General features: G+C 51.6%; 1 pseudogene; it reads right to left on the bottom strand.

Annotated features, from left to right (window-relative positions):
• Positions 1 to 22,296, bottom strand: part of LOC131089633 (hydrocephalus-inducing protein-like) — a 66,451-nt pseudogene that overhangs the window by 16,197 nt on the left and 27,958 nt on the right.

Genomic DNA, 22,296 nt, shown 5'->3' with positions numbered 1-22,296 from the left:
ACAGCAGACACCAGAGAAAGTGTATTTTCATGGGGGCATTTGGCCTTATGCCAGTGTCAAAACTTCACAGGGCTATAAAAGAACCTTTTTCTGCGCCCTTAAAATTGATTTCATTTTTTTTGGCAAGCCAGTGATGCACTTCACCCATGTTCCCTAAGAGAAACCCAAGGACTGAAAAACTGCTGCTCTGAGTAAGCAGAAGTGGACGGTGGTGGTGGGTTTCTCAAGCACTGGCCCTGGGTCCTTACCAGCATTTCTCCTTACCAGCATCACCTTCGTCTTTGCCTTCCAGCTCCAGGGCAGCCTGGGTGCAGAGCTCCCGGGCACGGAGCCCCGCTGGGCTCCTGTCCTTGGCCATGGCCTCTTTCACCACGGTGTCGATGGACACGTAAGCAGCGTCGTAATACTGACACAGGCCTGCTGCTATCTCTGTCTTTCCTGAGAGAGAGAGGAGGACTGCTTGGTGACACTGGCACAGGAGGCATTGCAGGGACAGGCCCTGGAAAACCTCCAACAAATTTCAAAGTTAAAATGACAGTGGGAAAGCAAGTGTCCCTCCAGGGGGGCCATGAGGGAGGCAGCTGCAGCATGCATACAAACTCTGAATGCTAGAGCCAAGTGGATCATCTCCACCTCCCGTTCAGCTGAGGACTTGCCTTAAGCACCGTGGCCCACCAGGATGTGTTCCCCCTGCTTGTCCCTCTCCCTGCAGCCCTGGGCTGCAGCTCACGTACCTGCCCGGGGCGGCCCATGGATGATGACAACCATCCCTCCTTGGTGGGGCTGCGCCTCGCAACTCCCTGAGTCCGGGTCAATGCCCAGGTGGTGCAGGACAGCCCGACAGACAGGATTCCCAGCCTCTTTCACCATGGACTCGGGACAGAATGGGACAGCTCTGTGACGTGCTGCAGTGCAAAACCAGGGGGAAAAGTCAGCCTCCTGCCTACCTTTGATCCTCACCATCCTCCCCATCCCCTCAGATCCCAGGAAAGGAGACTTGGTGAAAGCAAGATGAGATTGTTCTTTTGCTGCTAGGAAGGTGCAAATATAAAAGAGCCAGTGATATTAGACCTGGTCCTATTGGCTGAGGAACTCATCCAGCCCTAGTCGTTGTGGCTAAGGGACACAAGGAAATATCCTGATTATTTCCCCAGTCTATGGCAGGCAGATAGCAGCTTGCTTTGGCTGCACTCAGAATTGGAAGAGGATGCCACAGCCCTTCAGCCAAGAGTTCCTCCACCAAGCTGGGGAACAGGCAGCCGCTAAAAGCACGGGCTTTCCCTGGAGAGCAAGGTGACAGAGAGTTCAGGGTGTATGGGCTGGAGTCCCTGCTGTGACCACAGGCAAAACAGACACCACCAAACCCTCACTGTTTTTCTGACCTGCTGCTGCCTTGCCCATGGCCTTGGCCTCAGCCTCAGCCCCGGCCTTGGGCTCTGCCTCTTGAGCCTTTGGCCTCCACTGTGCTCCATGATTCTGCAGCACCTCTGGAGGCAGCGTCTCACCCACGGCACGTGGAGGCAGAAAAAAGCTCTTTTGGTACTCAGACCCCACTGCCATCCGCAGGATCTGTGTGTGGAGGGAAGAGAAGCCATACACAAGATTCCTTTTCTTGCCTTTCATCACACAGACTCAACAAACCCATTTTCTGTCTCCTCCCTTCCTCCCAACAACACAAACTATTTAGTTTAGGTCCTCCCACAGCATGTCAGCAGAGCTGGCTTTGCCCTGGGGATTGCCTCCATCTCCCTGGCACAAGCCTGGGAATGCTGGAGTGCTGTGAAGCTTGGGCAGCGTGTACATGGGGACCAGACTTCTCACCTTCTCCTCCTCAAGGTACTGCTCATCAAAATCCAGGGAGTAAAACTCAATGGGGAAGTTGCATGGGTTCTTCACCACCACTGTGGCCTCCACCTCATCGCTGTCCACCAGCATCCATCCCATCTTTAGTGCTGGGGGCCTGAACTCCAACCGTGGCTCAAGACCTTGTCCTGAGAGATTCAGTTTTAAGTGATTGCTTCTGCCATGAATGTTAAGCTCCAGCTCATTCTTGTAAGACCTCTGAAAAGAGGAAAGCACAGAAAACTCATCCATGAAGTCTCAGATGACAGGACCCCAAATACAGCAATGCTTGCCCCAAGGTCAGGGTGTTATCAGTCCCTCCAAGGTGAATGGAAACGAGATATTTACTTATGCTAGGGACTAGAGCATCTGTAGTAGTCTGGGTCTGAGTAACTGGGATGAATGCTGGTGTGCACTGTAACTGGGTATCAGATGGCTGTACAATGGCCTGTCAGACATTTTCACCTAGTCATGCAGGAGTGCAGTGCTCATGGGAAAGGCCCTCAGGGTTTCAGTGTCCAGACACAGTCCTGGCACTGCTGCATCAGGCAAACACCAGCTCCAAGAGAGAGGCAAATGAGCTCTTGCTGGCCAGAAATAAGGGTCATCTTCTCTGCTTAGTGTTTGGCTCTGGTCCAAGCCAGACACAAGATGGTTACATTTCTTGAGCAATTAAAAGATCCCTGGGAGTGTGTGTGGGCACACAAGCACTTGTGTCCATGCTGGTACACACTGCCACTTTCCAAGACCCAGCAGCCACAGGCAAACCACTTTTGGGAATGCTTTGTCCTTTGAGCTGAATCCCCAGCTGCACAGGAATGTGCAGGCAGGCCAGAGCCCCAGGGACTGCTGGCAGCACCCCACTACAGGTGACTGTCCTGCCGTGCCCAGGAAGGTGGGTGGTGGCTGTTTGGTCTGTCAGTCCTGCAGCAGGATGGGCCATTCCAGGATTATCCTCTGTGAGTGGGCAGCTGCTCTGCACTGAGTGTCACAGCTGCAAATACAGCCAGGCAAGGGGCAGGCTGAGGGGAGTTGGGCACATGCCCCCATGTGCCAATAGGCAGCCTCAGAGCCCTGGTGCTCTCTGTGCAAGCTCCCTGTGGGCATTTCAAAGCACATCTCACGGGAGTGCTCTGTGGGGTGAACTGAGCCACGCTGAGTACGGGGTTTGCAGAAGGCTCCCTGTGAAGGCAGAGCTCCTACCACACTCTCTGCACCAGGCCCTCATTTCCAGATAGCCCTGACAGGCCTCCTGGGCTGACACCTGCCAATCTCACCTCCTCCTCAGGTGTAAACTGGATATGCAAGTTCTGCCACTTTCCTGGATCAAGGGTTCCTTTGGAGGGCGTCACGTCAAAGGGACAAGGCTCGTGCTGATTGTTCTGGGCACAGAAATCAATAATGTGAGGTCTCCTCATGTTCTGAGACACTGACATAGTGCTGAGAGCACCCACAGCCAAACCAAGTGTGGCCCCAAAGCCCAGAGCTGGAGGGAAGCCCTGTAGACAGGGCAGGCAGATAGGGAACTACTGTCCTCAGAGGAGGAGGAGGAATGGGTGAAGATGGCAGCAAAGCAAAGCATCAGCTAATGGAACAGGTTGAGGCAAACCAGCCTTGATCTAGACCCTAAGAAGTTTCCTCAAACACACTGTAGACCCAAGTGCTCAAGCAGCCACAGAGCAGAAAGGGCAAGAGTCACAAAGAAAACCCAACCAAGGTCTGTGTTCAATGTCGCCTGTGCTTTACCCTCAGAGCAGGCTTGTTGGAAGCAATGAACCATTTGCAGGGTACTCGGAACCAGTTGAAGAGTCGGATGGTCTCAACCTGGCAGTCCCCAACAAGGATGTCAGAGAACTGCAGTCTGTTCTTGGAGAGGGTGAGTGACAGTTCCAACACAGTGGCACGGATGCGGATGCTGTACATAGGGCCTTCTGTCACCTGGAGAAGGACAGAGAATTCAGCAGAGCGTGCAGGTGACATGTGCTGCTGTGCCCAGCCTGCTGCCTGCCCCAAGAACTGTGGTACCTCTATGGGCAGCACCACTTCCACGTCACCATACGGCTTGTGGGCACTTTCAAAGCGCACGTCGAAGTCCACGCTGTTGTTGGGGGGCAGGCAAATCATCTGGTCCAGGCCCACGCTGAAACCTTGAACAGATGAACACAAAGCAGCTGAGATACACACAAAACACAAAATGTGTACAAGCATTTAGGCCTTACAGGTGTCCTGGCTGAGAGGTGTGGCAAAAGCCCCAGGCTGTGCTGTGACCTGGACAAAATCTTAAAAGTGCACCTGAACACCCTTCAGACACAGTGAGCCACTGTGTGATGGAAGGGCAGCCTTGCCTCAAGGCCTCTTTTGGAAACCTCTTTTGATCCACCAGAGGATCTCATAGGCTGCTTCCTCAGTAAAGGCTGAATACAGGTGCTGTGAACCTGTGTGATCTCCAAACAAAGCACTTCCAAAATACAGCAGACCCCGCTGGTTGGCAAAACAAGCCCACAGAGTGTCCAAAGGAACTTGCTGCTTGTGGGAGCCAAGGGTGGAAGATGCTGAGAGGTGACCAGGGTGATGGTCACCATTGGCCCCTGCACTGAAGCGTTAGGGCAGCCACAGGCAGGCCAGGTCCCTGGGCATGGCTGGCCAGGAGAGTTCTGCCTCTACAGCTCCCAGCAGGGGCACTGAGAAGAAAAAGCTCAGAAACCTCCCCAGGTTCAGGGGCTTAAGCTAATCTGTCTGACACCTCCTTCAAGGGCACAGGAAGTGTCTCCAGCACTGCTTACCTGTGTCCTGCAGGACAGATACATCGACCTGGAAGGACACATGGATCTGCCCAGGGTTGGTGATCTTCAGAGAGTGTGACTCAGTGTAACCCTTAAGGACAGGGCCCATGTCCAGGACATACTCGAGCAGCTCAACTCTGCAAGGAATAAGGACAGTCCTTAAACCACAGCCTGGCTACACATCCAAGTGGATGGAGGATACAAATAAAGTGGCTATTTCTCTATTCACTGCTGTAAAAACTCAGCTCAAGCCCATGAAACCCATGGCCTGACCACCTGGCAATGACTTTGGGAAGTCAGGAGAAGTGCAGGTCCTAGGTTTGATCAGCTACTAATGGTACCTGAAAACAAAATTAGTTTAAAATGGACACTGGCCACAGCTCATCTGCCATGAAAAGCCAGTCTAGGTGAGTCCACTGGGCCTCCACTGCTCTCAGTGGAACTGCCTAGCCTGGTGTACAGCCTGAGCCTGAAATTGCTTTGGAGTCTAGGAATAAGGTTTGCCTGCACAGGAAATCTTCATTGCTCTGCAACCAGACCACATGAGCTGCTCTGCAGAGCATCTCCTTCCTGAATTGAAGCTCCCGTGCTTGTGCTGCATCATGATGGTGCAAAGGGACAGGCCAAGTCACCTAGATAAGCCCTGCCACCCCACCAGGATCCAAACCATCTGATGTTGGGTTTTAAAGGGTTTGCTGGCACGTGCAGTTCCCTTCTCCTTTTGTTCAGTGTCACAGCTGCACAGCTGTTAGTTGGAAGCAAGACCTCAGCTGGGAGTTGTCTCTCTCAGAGCTAGGCAGCAGGGACAGAATCTATGCTGTCTGGAAGGGCTAGAAGATCTGCACTGGGTCCCCCAGCTCTAGGGACAGAACCCCACACCTGTGGGGAGCTGAGCAGCGCAAAGCTCAGCGTGGTGCTGGGGAAGGGAGGACACTCTGCTGCTCACATGCAGCGTGTCACAGCCACCAGGACCAGAGCCCATCTGGAGTCCAGGCTGTTCCCAGCTCTGCAGACACAGGGAGCTCTCAGGAGAAGGGGACATGGCTGGGTGTTCCCACCCAGGGGCACCTGGAGATGGGGATGGCAGTCCCTACTCACTTGACAAGACTCTGGCACAGCTCCTTGTCAGGGAACCTGCTCTTCAGGGGATGGGATGGAAGAATTTGCTGCAGTTCTACAAAAGGTTTCTCTATCAGCATCCTCATCATCTCTATCTGCAGCTGAGTGTCTGACTGAAGAAAGGGAAGACAGTGGCTGGTTAGCAAAGGTCCCTCCCAAAGCCCAGCTTGCACCTGAGAAAGGATCGCAGCCCACTCTTGTTGGGAGGGGGTGTGGGGTCCTCCTGTCTGGCTGCTCAGTGCCTGTGACACCTCCTGCTCTCTTAGCCAGGACCTCATCTCCAGGGAAGTAACTCCAGCATCTTTGCCTGCCCAGACACTGTTAGCAAAGCTGATCTGGCCAGGCAGACAGACAAGCCAGGAACCCTCCAGAGCTCCAGACACTTGCCTGTCCCCAGCCTGTACCAAGGCAGCTTGGACAGAAGCTGTCTTGAAAGGGAACTGGCACCAAGCTGGTGCCTCGTGGAGATGAGCACCTCCAGCACAGCCCCAGGGCACAACCAGGCAGCTGCTGTCAAAGTCTGTAAATCTGGCAGGGCTAGGGTTGGGAACAATGAACTCCCCAGCAATGACCTGCATCTCCTTCAAAGCAACATCAACTCCATCCCTGGAGCATGGCCTTCAGCCTCTCTCCCTGGGCCAGCCAGGAAGCTGCTGCAGCCCCAGAAGAGACCATGACCAGCGTGGCAGCCCTAGGGGCAATGCTGAGGTGACACAAGGTTGTCAGTGGGCAGGGAGGTCCCAGGTGTCATCAGGGCACCAGGAAGCTGCTGTGGGCTGCAAGGGGCTCAGGTGACATGGAGAGGGTGGCCTGTGCCAAACGGGGCTGCAGCTGTTCTTACTACAGTGCCAGAGGCAATCACGCTGGGCTGCAGGTCCCGAGTCTTCAAGGTCTCAGTCTTTGGGCTCTGGGGCTTCTTCAGAACAGCTGATTTATAGCTGGGATCAAATATTTGCCGGCGTTTTATGAGCCGTTTCAGTGTCTTCTCATATTTTTCATTTCCTGAAGGAAGAAAGCATCCACAAAGAGAAGGGTGAGCAAAGTGCCAGTCCCATTTAAGCTGGGAAGTCCCCACCTCCCAACACTGGTTTCTTCCAGAAAGAAATCCCTCAAGACATCCATGGAAAGTGGATGCTGCTGCTCCTCTCTGAACCTCATCCCCTGCAATGTCACACAGATCCAACCCTGCCAGAAGCCCTGCCAGCCTCTCTTACAGCTTTCCCAAGCCTTTCTCTCTAGCCATTGTCCTTCAGGACCCTGCCAGATGAGCTGGCAGGCTCTGCAGGTTGGTTCCTGGAACAAAGCCCACATGGGATCCTCTGCTCAAGACCCATGAAGCAACCAGGGGGCTTGACTTGATCTGGGAGTCCTGCAACCCTCCAGGCTCGGTGGCGTTGGCATGAGCTGCCCTATGGGCACACGGTAGGGAACAAAACCAGAGGGGCCCTTCCTGGGGGCAGACAGGCAGTGCCCACCTCTGATGTTCCAGGGCAGGTCCAGACTGATCATGGGAAAGGATGCTTCTCCTTTCAGACAGATGTTCTCTGGTTCCAGGTCACCCACTTTAAGCTGGTAAGTCCTGCTGAAGGCTCCTGGTAATCCTGGCATGTAAGAGAATTTCAGCACTTGCTTCTTGCCAGGTGCAAGGGAACCCTGCAGAGATGGGAGAAGAGAGAGGGAATGCATCAGAGTGTTTGATGGGGGGATGGCTCAGGGGACAGGTTCTCATCTAGAAGAAACCATCAGACCACATCACCTTCATGATAAATATATTGCAGTATTAGCTTTCACAATTGTTAGAGTAAATAAGATGAGTTTTATAATGATGACTTTTGTAAAAGAAGTTTTGCTAAAGTTTACAGCTCTTTTAATGAGAATGTTGTGTTGTGTTAGCAATGTTGGTGAAGAGTTGTTGCAATATTAACATTTAACCAATGAAGGAATGGAAACCTGTTGAATGTGTTGAAAAGTTACAAATGACCAGGACTAGGACAATTGCACACGCTCCATCTGCTGAGCAGGACCCGACACAGCGCCTCAGGGCTCTAGCACTGACACTCTGTCCCTGTCCTCTGTTGCTCTCTCCATTTCTCATTTTCTCTCTTTTCTGCCCCCCCTCTGGTCGGGACCATGCCCTTTCTTTATCAACAAACAGTTTTCAGATACAACACTTGCTGCGTTTGTGCCTTATTTTCATCTGAGAAATCTATCAAAAAGAATTCTCCTCTGCTCCCCTTACAGCAGGACAGGACAGTGACCCACACACCTGTGCCTCCCGCCGGTGTCACCTCTGCCAGCAGAGCCACCCACCAGCCAAGGCCGTGGGGGAGTCTGTCAGGAGAGCACTTGTTTGACCTTCTCTGGCCCCAGCAGAAATTGCTTACAGCCCTGTCTCTCTCATGGCTGGGTTTGGGCTTTTCCCCTCTGACTTTGTTCCCCCTTCCCCACCTCCCCCCTTTCTTTTTTCCTTTCACACTCTCCTGGGCCACCTGACACAGGGCTGGGCTCAGTCACTTGTGCTACTTACAGTGGTGGGGTTGACCAGAAACACACCAGGCACATGCTTATCTGCAGGGCTAGGGTTTAGCACCCAGTTGAGTTCAATCTTGCCACCATTCACCAGGGTGACATTGCTGTGACGAACTTCATTAAACATCTGAAGAGAAGGCACAGGAGAGGGAAGTTACAGACCCAGGCCTGCTGCTGAGAATGTCCTTTCTCCCTCCTGGGTTTGAAAGCAGACACATCATGGGAGCAGGGACCAGGGAGGAGATAGGGGCACTTGGGAACCGGGGAACCCCCAGGCACAGGGCACCTGCACAGCACCAGGGAGCTCTGGCAGCACACAGAGCTGTGGTGACAACCACGTGAGGGCCAGCAATGAATGAACCAGGGGACACAGGCCCTCCTCTGCCCTCTGAGGGGTCACCAACAGCCAGGAGAAACAGAGACAGCACTGAGGCATTCCAGAAGAAAAGGCACCTGCATGCAAGTATTGGCAAGCAACATGGATGCAACAAGGGAGCCACCCAGGGCAACACAGACAGAGCCAGCAGCTGGGAATATCTGTGGGCTTTTGACTGGAAGAGAGTGAAGTGGGGATTATTCTGGGACAGTCTCTCCAACTGTAGTGACTGGAAGCCCAACTTCTTTCCTTGATCATTGTGTGGATTAAGCAAGAGCTTTAGACAAGAGCATCTCCTTGGAGGTCAGGCTTTAGGAGTGGACCAGCAGAGGGATGTCTCAGGGACACACCCCTCAGAGCATCCCCACTGGGCCCCTGCCTGCCCCAGGAGGCAGTGTTAGGTACCCTGAAAAAGAGGCATTCCCAGCATTGTGGAGAGGGTTGGAGATGGCCATTTTAAAGCAGTTTGGATGCCAGATGTGTCCCTCAAAGGTTGGACTTCCAAGCCCCAGAGCCAACAAAGGGGCTGGGAAGGGCAGGGAGCCCTGGAGCGAGGTGGGCAGGAACCTGCTGGCCGTGGTGCCAAGGCAAGGAGCTGTGCCAGGGATGTGTGTGGTACCTGTAAGCCACAGTTGATCTCCTGGGGCCTCACGAGGTAGCTGACATGTGAGATCTCCCCAGTCACCAGCACCTCGTAGGTGGGGCCTCCCTCCACGTGGCACAGCGCCGTGACATCGGAGATGGTGTTGAGGTGGCCACAGAAGGTGAAGGAGACCTGCTGGCTCTCTCCTGGCTGCAGCACACCTGACACTGGCAGGATACTGAAAGCCTGCATGGAAGACAGGAGAAATTGAGCTGTCGAGCATGGCAATGGATGCAGAAGAGCATCTTGGAGCAAAGTACAGCTGTACCTGGAGGGGCCTATTCCCCAAACACTGCCAGAATCACCCTCATCTCATCCTGCATCCATGCCACTGACCAGTGGAGGGACCATGGGGAAAATCTTCTCCCATACTCACAGACCAATGCATTAATTAGTACATTACAGGAAAGTGAACTGGGATGTCTCCTGGCACTAGAAATTCTCTCTGATGCACAACTTGCCTTTAAAAAGCATTTCTTACTGCTTTTAGAAAAGGAGGAGACTCAGAGTGAGAGCTCTTGGAGCTGAGCAAAGGACTCCAGCCCAGCTCATCTGGCTCCTGCGGCTCTTCCCCTCTCTCTGATTTAAATGCTGCTTTCTCAACGTGCTACAGCAAAAGCTCCTGCAAAAATTTCCTATGGACCACCTGAGGAGTTTCAGGGAGAGCAGTGCCCTCCATAGGTGCTGCAAAGTGTCCTTGGGCAGCCCTACAAGGTGTCCTGCACAGCCTCTCCAACTACCAGCTGCTCCAGCAGCACTTTGTGATGGGCCTGCAGGGATGGGAGGCCCCTCTGTGGCCAATGCTGAGGGCCACCAGTGGCACTGGGAGCTGCAGCCCTGCTTGCCACACTGACAGTGTGCAAGTGAGACAGATTCCCTCTTACCTCCTCCGCTTCGAGGGAAGTCTGCGGTGTGTCCACGGAGCAACTGACTCCCTCAAACCCCACTAGGAGGCGAGGGTATTCAGGAATTTGTTCTGCTTGCACCTGAAAAACAAGCCATTTTCTATGCTAGGAGGAAGAGATAGCCACTTTGCAAAGTCTCCCTTTGTAAGACAGCTTCAGGGCCAGCAGTGCAATAGCAGCTCTGGGTGAAAGCAGAGCCGTGCAAACAGGAGTCTGGCTGCCTTGGGAAGAGGCTCCATGGAGATCAGGATCATCCCAGCTGGCTCTGGGAAGGAAGCTGGAGGCCTTACCATGACGAGGCAGATAAAAGCCTCATCTTACATTGTGAAGGCAAAAAATGCCACACTCAACACAGGTCTGTAGGATCTGAGTGAGCTTCTCCAAGGAAAACTCTCCTATTTCTCCCTCCCACAGAGCCCATGTCCAGCCACTGGTCCTGCTGCCCAGCCCACTGTCAGGGCACAGGACAGCAGGGCAGCAAAAAGGGAGGTCAGCACGAGCATGACTTGGTGGTGGCAGGCTGGGGAGGCAACACAAGCAGGAGATGTACAAGAAAATCTACCTTGTCTCTTAAAGATTGGTCAAAATCCTGCATTGTGCTCAGCATTCTGTCTGTCTCCACACATCTCATCCTGAAGTGTCTCCATCGAGTTATCGGGTGAACCAAATAGGTTGCCTTCGCCTTTGGTGGTTGGGGTTTGAATTTAGGTGGGTAAAGCTCATCTCTGGAAAATAATATAACTATGAACAGGGATCTGCAGGGGAGGGAGGAACAGCTGCACAAGCAGCTCATGGTCAGGATGCAGCCCCTGGGTTGCTGCTGGAATGTTGAACTGAGAAATGGTTTGATCCAGCCCTTCCCAATCCAGGCTGGAGCAGGTCTGTTCTAAAGGCAGCCCAGGGATGACACTGAGGTGCTGCAGCAGCTGCAACTGCTTCCATTGAGGAACTGCAGAGGACAGGGATTAACATCTTTTGGGGATGCAAAAAGCACAGTGGGAGTGGAAAAGACAGAGAAGGCAAACAAAAAGGTGAGATCTGAGGCACTGAGGGGCAGAGCCAGCCACTGACGAGCCAGCACAGCCCCCCCAGTGCCCAATGCCAGAAACTCTGCAGTTCCACCAGGGATTTATCAGGAATGCTTCCCTGACACTGGTGGGGGGTTGGTTGACATTTTCCAACCCTCCCAGGTGACTCAGGTCATATTCCCCACTTTTAATTGAAGCAGGTGCTCAGGGTAACTCTGCTTGTGTTTCTATGCCACGTGAGGGACACAGTCAAACCGTGCCTGCCTGTCACCCTGCTGAGCTGCAAGTGCTCCCCACAGTCAAACACCACCTGGATGCTCCATTCCCAGACAAGGGCCTGTAATGACCTGCTCCCCAAAGAATCACTGTCTTCAGCTTTGTAGCTTGTTACCTAAGGCTGGGTTTCATTTCTGGCTCTCTCATCATAACCCCCAAGAGATCCTAATCATGTACTCCACTGTCTTTAGTTTTAATGAATGGTTTGAGGCAACTTCCCAGGACCATGGCGCCCAGACAATGACATTTTTCACTCTAAAATAGAAACTCTCTGGAAGGCAGGGATAGGAAATGATGTGATGAACAAGCCCTGCTGTCAAGCAATTCAGAACACATAAGGGACATGTTGCAGGGTGGAAAAATCAAAATGAGTAATAAGTGTCACAAAAAATGGAAGTGAAGACTCCAAGGTGTCCACTGAAAGCCGACCCCTGGGAAAGAAATCATCCTGGCACTAAAGGAGTTGTCTCAGCAAAGAAGGAAAGGGAAGGTAACAAGATGCTCAGCATCAGCCCTGCTGCTAAGTGGCTCTTTCTCTGGTCTTGGGACCTTCTGGGCATCCTCCAGCACAATGCAAGGGAGGAAGGCAAGGAGCAGAGAGCAGCTCCTGCAGAGAGGACCCATCCCAAAGCAGAGGGGCCAGAAAGGCCTCCAGCAGCACTGTGGAAGCTGGGACTAGGAGCCCTTCATCAAGGTGGACATGGCCTCAGGCCACAGAGGTCTGAGAAAGCAGCTTTCACCCCAGCTTTCCTTCCCAGGGGAAACCACTCTGGGGGCTATGCAGCATCAAACTGGTGGAAAACTATTCCCTGAGCATCCAGCCTGAGCACAGCTGCTCAGTGTCATTTGTCAGACCCCAGGCAAACAGCTTTGTTCTTTGCCAAGTACAAACAGGACACCAGCAAGAAGAGCTTCAAGGAGAGGGCAAAGGTGCACATACCTAAACCTGGTCACCTCGCTGTCAGACTGGAATGACCAGTGGTACTGGACGGGCAGTGGGCTGCAGTTGGTTATCTCCAGGAAACGCACTTCTTCAGTGCCAATCCTGATGCAGCCAAACTCCAGGGAGCTGGGCTGCATTTCGAGATTTGGGAAGTGCACTTCTCCCTGAAGGCTGATACGCTCCACAAAAGGATGGCCCCTGACCATGTCTATCTTCAGAACCTTCTCTTCTTTCCAGCTCTTAAAATCCAGTTCATAAGCTGGATCAAACATGATGTAGAGATGGCAGGTCTCCCCTACATCCACTCTCACAGGCTGCAAGGAGATGAGCAGTAATTAATCACCTGTGGGATGATGTCCCAAGGTCTGACAGCAGCAAACAGTAAATGCTCCAAGTGAGGCCAGCATGGGCTCCTCAGTTCATGGTTCATCTCTGTTGTGGGGTGACAGCCTTTATCCCAATATCGTGTGTTGTGTCTGGCAGCTGTGCCTTTTCTCTCTTCCTCCCCCCCGGCCGTCTTGCCGCGGCGGGGCGGGGAGGGAGGAGTGAGTGTGTCCGGGCACCTTGGCTTTTGGCTGCTTGGCTTGGCTTGCTGCTGCTTGCTTGCTTGCTCCTGCCTCGGCCCCTAGCTGATAGCTGCTTTTTTGCTGCTTTCTGCGCTGTTTTTTTCTTTTCTTTCGTTCCCTCTTTCTTACCCTCCCCTGAAGATACTGGACCGGCTCCGGACCTGACCTGAGACGTCCAGGACCCCCGGAGTCTGCGAGAGAAGCTCAGTGCCCTCCACAACACTGCCTGGTTTCTTTTCTTTTCTTTTCTTGTGTTGGGAAGTGTTCTTTTGTTACTTGTCAATAAATAGGTTTTGTTTTCCACTTTGCTCCTCCGACAAATTCCTTCCTGAACCCGGTGTTGGGGGAGGGGTGGTTGGAGGTTTGTTTTGTTTGGGGGGCTCCCTTTTGAGATCTCCCCTAATTTGTCCTAAACCAGGACAGAATATTTTTTGGTGCATTGGCCGGGAAATGGAGGCCAAAGACAGTGGAAAAAAAACCTATAACAATAATATTTTGGTTTTGGTTGTTTTGTGGGCATATTGGTAATTCATAATGTCATTTGGGGTGGAAGCTTGCTGGTATTTCTGGTCCCTAGGGGTTTTTGAAGTTTTAATACCTTTGTGGTCCCTTGGGTTATTTCCTTATCCAGAAATAGCTCTGGTGCTGTCCCTAATAAGTAGCTCTTGTAAGCTGGGGGCACTAACCAGAATAGTCATTGGGCTGGTCTTATGTGTGATGATTTGTCGGAGGTTTATAAAAATGCCGGACTTTGTTTCAGGAATGTATGGATTGTTGTTATGGCTGTGTACTCAGTTTGTTTGAGGAGAAGAAGGGGAAGGGGCTTTTCAGCTTTTGTCTTCCTTCTTCTCCTCCAAATTGTTGACATCGCTATTAGAAAATATTGAATTTCCCCTGAGTTTAAAAGAAACCATCTTTCTGGCATTTAATTTATTAAGCCTTTTCTATACTGTCTGGAGTGTATATAAAATGAAAGCTGAGATTTCTAGAGGGGTTAGAGAGACTCCTGATTCAGGAGTAAAACAAAGCAGGAAAAATCTTGACTGGAGTGGGAAATGGGAGGATATGGGCCAGACTTCAAAGGAATTTTCTGATCCTATAGACTGGGACTTTCCATCTGATCAAATTCAGAACCCAGTCGAGGTGGCAAAGTATTTGAGGGAGAAGTGCCATGGTAATACTAAGGAGGAAAGGATTACTGCAGTGAGCTGGGCCTTGGCGTTTGTTTACCATACTCTGCTAGATACTGTGGAGCAGCAGATAGCAGAAAGGGAACAGGGAGATAAGTTAGTTACTATCCCAGTGACCCAGGCTGCAGCTAACATCCCAGGCTCCAGGCTAGCAGCTGAATCAGACAATAGGCCTCAACCCATGGCTGTTGCAGCTAATACAAGAGGTGCAAAGTGTAAAGGCAAGACCGATCGAAAGGTGGAGGATTTTGATGATGATGATGATGCAGGAGAAGGACCCTCACCAAAATCAGAGGCCACACCAAGGGGCACAGATTCTGGAGCTAATATTGACTCCTTTTCTCTGAAGGACCTCAGAGGCCTAAGAAAGGATTACAGACGACAACCTGACGAATCTATAATTAGTTGGTTAGTCCGCCTTTGGGATGCTGCAGTTACGATTTTGGATGGTACTGAAGCGAGGCATTTGGGATCCCTGTCACATGATCCTGTCATCGATCAAGGTATGATGAGGGGGGCTAACCCTCACAGCCTCTGGGAACGGGTCCTAAGAAGCGTAGCAGAACGATACCTGTGTGCGGATTATCTCTATATACAGCAGACACGGTGGAAGACCATAGAACAGGGGATCCAACGCCTGAGAGAGATGGCGGTGGCAGAGCTCATTTTCTCAGATGATACAACAACTAGGAATCCGGACCTGGTACCATGCACACCTGTAATGTGGAGGAAACTTGTGCGACTTGGGCCACCTGAATACGCTTCTGCCCTAGCAATAATGAAGCGGGATGATACATATGAGACTGTGCTCGATATGGCAAAGAAGCTTCGAGCGTATGCAGATGCTGTGCATGGCCCAACTCATGCCAGAATTGCAGCAGTGGAAACCCGACTGCAGAAACTAGAGGACAAAATAGAGGATAATCATAAGAAACTCCGGGAAGAGATTAAGGAGGACCTTATTCAAATCTTGGCTGTACAAATTAAAGGCCCTGGTATCCAACGCTGGCGCTCCTTTGATGGGGAGAGAAGGTACATCCCACGGGCTGAGTTATGGGCTTTTCTGCGTGAGTCTGGAGAAGACATGAGGAGATGGGATGGAAAACCCACCGCTGCTTTGGCACAACGGGTGCGTGATTTGAAAGAAAGAGGAAGTATCATCAAAAAGAGAGCAACTCCGGTTGCTCGTAGCCGAGATGTTAAGTATGATGATGACGATGACATGTCCGATCCCCTTGAAGGAACTTCTAAGGCATACGCCCAAGGAAAGAAGGACAATCTGGCTTAGAGGGGCCCTGCCTCTAGCCAGGAAGAGGCAGGGGAAAACCGGGTTTTTTGGAAGGTGTGGATCAGATGGCCTGGCACATCAGAGCCACAAGACTATGAAGCATTGGTTGACACTGGATCACAGTGTACCTTAATGCCATCGGAACACATGGGGACAGAACCTGTTTCCATTGCTGGAGTGATGGGGGGATCACAACAGTTGACTTTGTTGGAAGCTGAGGTGAGCTTGACTGGGAAGGAGTGGCAGGAACATCCGATTGTGACTGGTCCAGAGGCTCTGTGTATTTTGGGCATAGACTTCCTCCAGAATGGCTATTACAAAGATCCTAAGGGATTCAGGTGGGCTTTTGGAATAGCTGCAGTGGAGATAGAGGGTATTAAACAATTGAATACCTTGTTTGGACTATCAGAGAACCCATCTGCAGTAGAACTCTTGAAGGTAGAGGAACAACGAGTGCCAATTGCCACCTCAACAGTGCACCGCAGGCAGTACCGGACGAATTGAGATGCCGTGATCCCCATCCACAAGATGATCCGAGAGCAGGAGAGCCAAGGGGTGGTCAGTAAAACCCACTCACCCTTCAACAGCCCTATCTGGCCCGTGCGAAAATCTGATGGAGAATGGAGACTGACTGTGGACTATCATGCCTTGAATGAAGTGACTCCACCACTGAGTGCGGCTGTACCGGACATACTGGAACTGCAGTACGAGCTGGAGTCCAAGGCAGCAAAGTGGTACGCGACCATCGATATTGCTAACGCGTTTTTCTCCATCCCTCTGGCAGCAGAATGCAGGCCTCAGTTTGCTTTTACATGGAGGAGGGTGCAGTATACCTGGAACCGACTGCCCCAGGGGTGGAAACACAGTCCTACCATCTGTCTGGATGCACTACCATCTGATCCAGGCTGCACTAGAAGAGGGTGAGGCTGCAGAACATTTACAATATATTGATGATATCATTGTTTGGGGGAACACGGCAATAGAAGTGTTCAAGAAAGGAGAGAAGATCATTCATATTCTCCTGAAAGCCGGATTTGCCATTAAGAAGATCAAAGTCAAGGGACCTGCCCGAGAAATTCAGTTTTTGGGGGTGAAGTGGCAAGACGGACGGCGTCAGATTCCTGCGGATGTTATTAACAAAATCACTGCTATGTCCCCACCAACTGATAAGAAGGAAACACAAGCTTTCTTAGGTGCTATAGGTTTCTGGAGGATGCACATCCCTGAATATAGTCAGATTGAGACCCCTTTATCTGGCTACCCGCAAGAAGAATGACTTCCATTGGGGCCCTGAGCAGCAGCAAGCTTTTGTCCAGATCAAGCAGGAGATCGCTCATGCTGTAGCCCTTGGTCCAGTCAGGACGGAACCAGATGTGAAGAACGTGCTCTACTCTGCAGCTGGGAGCCATGGTCTGTCCTGGAGCCTTTGGCAAAAGCTGCCTCGCGAGACCCGAGGCCGACCATTGGGATTTTGGAGTCGGAGCTACAGGAGGTCTGAAGATAACTATACTCCAACAGAAAAGGAAATCTTGGCCGCCTATGAAGGAGTCCAAGCCGCCTCGGAGGTGATTGGTACAGAGGCACAACTCCTTCTGGCACCCCGACTACCGGTGCTGGGATGGATGTTCAGAGGAAATGTTCCCTCTACCCACCATGGCACCAGTGCTACTTGGAGTAAGTGGATTGCCCTCATTACGCAGCGCGCTCGAATTGGGAAGTTAAATCGCCCTGGGATCCTGGAAATAATTACAAATTGGCCCGAAGGTGAAAGCTTTAGTGTCGCAGATGAGGAACAAGAGCCAGCGACCCGGGTTGAGGAAGCTCCACCATACAATCAGTTGCCAGTAGAAGAAACACGTTACGCTCTATTCACCAATGGTTCTTGTCGCGTCATAGGGATGAAACGGAGGTGGAAAGCAGCTGTATGGAGTCCCACTCGACGGGTTGCAGAAGCTACTGAAGGAGAGGGTGAATCCCATATGCTGAAATCAAAGCTATTCAACTGGCCCTAGGTATTGCAGAGAGAGAGAAGTGGCCAAGGCTCTATTTGTATACTGATTCTTGGATGGTAGCCAACGCTCTATGGGGATGGCTGAAGAGATGGAAAGAGGCGAACTGGCAGCGAAGAGGAAAACCAATTTGGGCTGCAGAAGAGTGGGAATATATCGCTACTCGGTTAGAGAAGTTACCTGTGAAGGTTCGCCATGTAGATGCCCATGTCCCCAGAAGTAGAGCTAATGAAGAGCAGCAAAACAACCAGCAAGTACATCAGGCTGCAAAGATAGGGGAGTTAAAGATAGATCTCAGCTGAGAGCATAAGGGAGAGTTATTCTTAGCACGATGGGCCCATGATGCCTCAGGCCACCAGGGTAGAGATGCCACCTGTAAGTGGGCACGAGACCGAGGGGTGGATCTAACCACGGACAGTATCTCTCAGGTTATTCGTGACTGTGAGACGTGCGCTGCCATTAAGCAGGCCAAGCGAGTGAAGCCCCTCTGGTATGGGGGGCGGTGGTCTAAGTACAAATACGGGGAGGCCTGGCAGATTGATTACATCACACTGCCTCAAACCCGCCAAGGCAAGCGCTATGTACTAACCATGGTAGAAGCCACCACGGGATGGTTGGAAACCTACCCTGTGTCTCATGCTACAGCCCGTAACACTATCTTGGGCCTTGAAAAGCAGGTCCTTTGGAGGCACGGTACTACCGAGAGAATTGAGTTGGATAATGGAACTCATTTTAAAAACAATCTTATTAATACTTGGGCTAGGGAACATGGCATCGAGTGGGTATATCATATCCCCTATCATGCACCAGCTGCAGGAAAAGTGGAAAGGTACAATGAATTGTTAAAAACCACCTTAAAAGCATTGGGTGGGGGGTCTTTAAAAAACTGGGAGCAGCATTTGGCAAAGGCTACCTGGTTAGTTAACACTCGAGGTTCCACCAACCGAGTGGGTCCTGCTCAGTCTGAGCTCCTTAATATAGTAGAATGGGATAAAGCCCCAGAGGCCCATGTCAGAGGTTTGTTGGGAAAGACAGTATGGATCAACCCTGCCTCGAGTACAGACAAACCCATCCATGGAATTGTCTTTGCTCAAGAACCAGGTTATACATGGTGGATAACGCAGAAAGATGGAACAACACGGTGTGCACCTCAGGGAGACCTGATTGTGGGATGAGACTCATATATGAATGTCATTGTTTTGTTGAATGTGAGACAGAAGAAAACTGTAAGTGTCAAAGGTCTGAGCAAGTAAGATGAGAGAAATGCGTAAGTGTCAAAGGTGTGAGTAAGTGAAATGAAAGTTTTTATTGTATGTTCACGATATGGGATAAGGGGTGGAGTGTCGTGGGGTGACAGCCTTTATCCCAATATCGTGTGTTGTGTCTGGCAGCTGTGCCTTTTCTCTCTTCCTCCCCCCCTGGCCGTCTTGCCGCGGCAGGGCGGGGAGGGAGGAGTGAGTGTGACCGGGCACCTTGGCTTTTGGCTGCTTGGCTTTTGGCTGCTTGCTTGCTTGCTTGCTTGCTCCTGCCTCGGCCCCTAGCTCATAGCTGCTTTTTTGCTGCTTTCTGCGCTGTTTTTTCCTTTTCTTTCGTTCCCTCTTTCTTACCCTCCCCTGAAGATACTGGACCGGCTCCGGACCTGACCTGAGACGTCCAGGACCCCCGGAGTCTGCGAGAGAAGCTCAGTGCCCTCCACAACACTGCCCGGTTTCTTTTCTTTTCTTGTGTTGGGGAGTGTTCTTTTTTTACTCGTCAATAAATAGGTTTTGTTTTCCACTTTGCTCCTCCGACAAATTCCTTCCCGAACCCGGTATTGGGGGAGGGGTGGTTGGAGGTTTGTTTTTTTTGGGGGCTCCCTTTTGGAGATTTCCCCTAATTTGTCCTAAACCAGGACAATCTCTCTACAGCAGGGGTCTGACTGCAGGCACCACAGTTCAGTCCAGGATCCCTCAGGCTCCCGTTGCTGTGCTCAGCCCCAATCCAAAGGGGTGGCTGCTGGAGAGCTGGCATGCTTTCCAGGAGACACCTTTACTGCATGCCTTGCCCAGACCCAGCTGCCTGCTCCCTTCTCCCTGTGCCTTAAAGCCAGGATGGATCTTCTCAATTCAGATAAGATTTTGATTCTTTCAGCAGCTTTGCTGATGCAGCTCAGGCCAGCCCACTGCTGATGATACAGAATAAACTTCTAGACTCAAGGAGCCCCCAACAGAAAGGTACCACCACATCCCTCCTCTCCAGACCCCACTGCAGGAGTCCAGGGCTGCTCACCTGGCCACCTGGGAGGGGCTGCTGCTCCTCATCACAGACCTGGAACGGCTGCTCCAAGTCCAGCATGAGGTCCAGTGGCAGCAGGCAGGTGTTTTTTAAAGACAAAGGCTGGTACTGCAGCCTCAGGACATCACTGGGTTTCTATAGAAACAGGAGACAGGGAAAAACAGCATCAACTAGACACAGACCTCCTTCTGCTTCTGCTGCAGCTCACATTTTTCAGCCTCAGGAGTGCATTCATTTCTATCTGCAATTTCTATTTGTTTCTACCCTTCCAGGAGGTTTTTCCTGACAGCAGATGCTTTTCATGTTTAGAAACCTCAGCATCCTCTGGAGGACAGGGAAACACTCCCAAGTACACATGAGGGAATAGGCCCCCGAGAGGAGGTAGCTGCTTGAACAAGATCTAAAGCAGAAAGTGAATCCAGGCCATTCGTCTCCAGTTTTGTCTCTCTACTGGGCAGAACAGCACTAGAGAATCTTCACTCACTGACAGTCATTTCTCACAACCTTCCTGGCTCTAGCAGCCTCCAAAAGCACTTTGTCTGCACCATGTGTCCTGCAGCCCCTGCTACAGGCACAAGGTGTCTGTGGTCACAAAGCTCTGAGCAGCCTGGGCTCTTCCTTCCTGTCTGTGCATTGTGCTGGGCTTCCTGCATGGTTTAGAGAAACCAGAGACTTTGGGAAACGACTTCTGCATGTACTGGTACCAAACAGGTGCTGTGCCATAGAATGCAATAAATCAGTTTGTGTGCGTGGCATCGAGCAGAACCCAGGCAGAATCAGGGAGAGCTGAAAAGCTTCTAAATTACATCTGAACTGCCTGTTCCAGGGATTCTGTACTTCACTGGAAGCCTGGGACCCAGAGGAAAGGCCTGAAACTCCAGAAACCAAATCATTAACCGTCTTCTCTTTTTCACACAACTGGCAGGAGGCAGAAAGATGATGCTGGAGTTGGGATCCAGAGACTAAAGGGCACCTGCTCTGCCTCAGTGTTATCATCACTGCAGTTGCAGGATGCCTGGGGATCCTTTGAAGCAGAGGAGGCTTAGGGAAATGCACAGAGCTGTACCATACAGCTGTACCATCAAGCATCCATGCCAACAGCGGAGAAGGCAAAGAGACGCAGGAAATGTTGGGTTTTTCCTTGTCAGCCTGAGGAATTCACAGGAATCTCCAGATTTCCCAGCTTCCCTACAGCATCAGTGTACAGACATCACCATGCCTTGGAGGGTCCTCAAAAGCCTCCCTTTACAGTGAGCACAGAAACTGGCATTTCTCTGGAAGTGGCCACCATCTCCTTGGCACTGCAGCTGGAACTGCACTTTTACTTTGGGGAAGTCAAACACCAGTCTCATCTCTAAAAGCATCTTCACTCACTATACAAAGTGCCTCAGGAAGGGTAAAGAGGGGCTTCAACACAAGCACACCCCCCCCTCAGCCATGCTGTTAAATGCCAGCATGCAATCCAGACTTACCTTCTCCACATAGAAAGAGAATTCTCTGGCTGATACTTCTATAGAAGGGTGAATAAACTCACAGGTGATGATTGTTTCTATTATCCTCTCCCTCTTGGGGTCTGTCCCAATGACAGTATCACAGAACACATAATCCTGCACCTCCTGCAAGCAAGAGTCACTTGTCACCAGTGGGTGCAGGGCTCCCTGCAAATGCCCTGCATTGGCTCTGCACCCACCACGGGCCCTATTCCTGCCACAGTTACAGTCACTGCCCCCTGTTCTCCAGTGCTCAATTGTCTGTGATACTGCACCCCAATAACCACAAAAGGTACTTGTGGGAAACCCCCTCCCTTGACATGGCTTTTGTTTTACTCTGTGCTCACCCCAGACAAACCACTTGGCACTTGTTTAATTCACTTTCTTTTTGGGCTCCTAGTCTAAGTGGAACTTATTTCTCTGCCCTTCTTTGCTGTCTCAGCATGCAACACTGCTTGCCCCAAAAGAGCAGTATTTCCTTCCACCCCTGCTTTGGGATCAGCACTGGGTTTTGGTAGCTGTGGAATCACAATAAATTCTCAGCTGGTCTGATGGTGGCCAGCAAGGAAAGCAACTGGTGCTGCCACAGAAACATGTAGCCTTAAATCAGCTTTGTGAAGGCCCCTGCTCATCTCCCCAGGCAAACGTCAAGGGATGGTTGCAGCTCTGGACCACGGCCTGAGACCTTTTGACCCGGCTAGTAGAGAGGGCGGCAAACAGCCCCACTGCAGCGGGTGGTGTCAGTCCCGGTGGCAGGGCCCCAGGGCTGACAGCTTCAGGCACCCCTCGGCGGCGGAGGCCTCGGGCTGTGCCTGCGGGACAAGGTCTCGGGGGAGAGCTGTGAAGCAGGACGAAGCAAATGAGAGCCGGACACTTCCTGGGGTCCAAACAGGTTTCATGCCCAGGGGCAACCAGCAGGGAGTGACAAGTAAAAGCGACAGAGCACGAGGTTATAAAGGGAGGTGGGAACCAAGGGAGGGGTTTACAGAAGACCAATCAGGAGAGGTTAGGGGATGAACTGAACATAACAGACTT

Source organism: Melospiza georgiana, chromosome 14 (assembly GCF_028018845.1).
Source record: "Melospiza georgiana isolate bMelGeo1 chromosome 14, bMelGeo1.pri, whole genome shotgun sequence".
Taxonomy (NCBI): domain Eukaryota; kingdom Metazoa; phylum Chordata; class Aves; order Passeriformes; family Passerellidae; genus Melospiza; species Melospiza georgiana.
This window is presented reverse-complemented; position numbering and strand designations above follow the sequence as displayed.